Consider the following 1569-nt stretch of genomic DNA (forward strand, 5'->3'; position numbering starts at 1 on the left):
TGTAACTGCAAGCGTCTTAATAGCTATGCTAAAGAGCCGAGCTCATCTGCATTCGTGGTTTTAGAGCTTTTAACCTCATCTCATCTCACCGACAGAGGGCAGGATAGAATCTGTAACGCCAGTGTATCACAAAACACTGCCTGGCACATAGGGACGACTTGAAAGTATGTTTTTTTTTTTTTTTTTCCCCTAAATAACAAAAATAAAAATATGGAACGCTTCACGAATTTGCGTGTCATCCTTGCGCAGGGGCCATGCTAATCTTCTCTGTATCGTTCCAATTTTAGTATATGTGCTGCCGAAGCGAGCACAAATACACCCTGAGAACAGGCGCTCTATATACAGTGACACACTCCCAAGCCCTGCAGCAGTGGTGGAGCAGTTATCATGATTCCTCTGATCAATAATAGTGTGCTTTGATGTGTACTCCTATATACACACTCAACAAAACAGTCCAATTACATCGCAACTTTGCACCCCCTCTCCCCCTCCGTACCCCCAAAAAACACTTTCCCAGAGCCATCTGCAGCTCTGTGCACGAGAGGTTGCTGGGTGTTATGCATATTGGACTCCCCCTTTTTACGACGTGCAACAGCAGTGCAGTTGAGCCTCGTTCCCATCAGCGGGGCGTGGTTTCAAATGAGGGGCTGCTGTAATTCGATACATTTCCTCCTCCTGCAGACGGCTCGGCTTGCCATTTAAAGTCCCTAGGAGGAGCAGCAGCTCGTCAGTTCAAAGCAGACCCTCGTCCCTCCCCTAGGTCCTTCTCCTTCCCTAGCAGTGCTGTACTGGTTTACAGAAACTCAAACCAAAGTAAAATAAAACTGAAGCATGAAAAAAAACTAGCAACTGATCTAACAGCAAAACTGCAAACTGCTTCTTAGTAAAACGCTTTAACATGAGGACAGCAAACTAAATATCTGCATTAGCTTCAAGAGTATTGTTAGATCTTAATTTGTATTGTTATCTAAATGTTTAATTGCTGTTGGAACATTAATGTGTTAACTTTTATTTCACAGATCAGTCCGGAGATAAAAGATCATCAGAGTGTGAGAAACTGACATGTAAACCTTGCCAATGCTTTAAAACTGAAACCTATTCCATGCGTTTCAGAAAAACATCCTAACAGTGGCAGCCTGCCTCCCAGTGACCATTGTTATATTTTAACAACATGTCTCTTCATTGTGTGCATACTGGATTCCCACACTCTGAAAGCCATCTGGGAACCACACTGTGATTGTACAGTAGTAAATCACACCCGTTAGATCTGCCAGAATCGGGATGTTTACTGCAAGTAACTTTTTTGTTTGTTAGCTACCTTCATGGCCATTAAGAGGCAGTCAAGTATTTACTCCATACTGGTTTGCACTAATAAAAGAGAAACTTGGAGATTCTCCAGGCAATAGAGAAGAAAACGTTGCCACGGTGACTACTGACCCAGAGCCACAGCTCTCTTTCCATATGAAAGGCGATGAGGGATCTTGCCGACTGTCTGCTCTGCTCCAAATCAATCAGCTTATAAAGGCAGGCAAAGCACAGAGAGAGAGAGAGAGAGAGAGAGAGAGAGAG

The 1569-nt window shown here is 43.7% G+C and overlaps 1 non-coding gene across 1 annotated transcript; it reads right to left on the reverse strand.

Annotated features, from left to right (window-relative positions):
- Positions 1 to 204: 204 nt before the first annotated feature.
- LOC121310800 lies at positions 205 to 311 on the reverse strand. Its single transcript, XR_005948950.1, has one exon. It is a non-coding gene; the product is annotated as a U6 spliceosomal RNA (small nuclear RNA).
- Positions 312 to 1569: the final 1258 nt, after the last annotated feature.

This window comes from Polyodon spathula, unplaced genomic scaffold (assembly GCF_017654505.1).
Source record: "Polyodon spathula isolate WHYD16114869_AA unplaced genomic scaffold, ASM1765450v1 scaffolds_2563, whole genome shotgun sequence".
Classification (NCBI taxonomy): Eukaryota; Metazoa; Chordata; class Actinopteri; order Acipenseriformes; family Polyodontidae; genus Polyodon; species Polyodon spathula.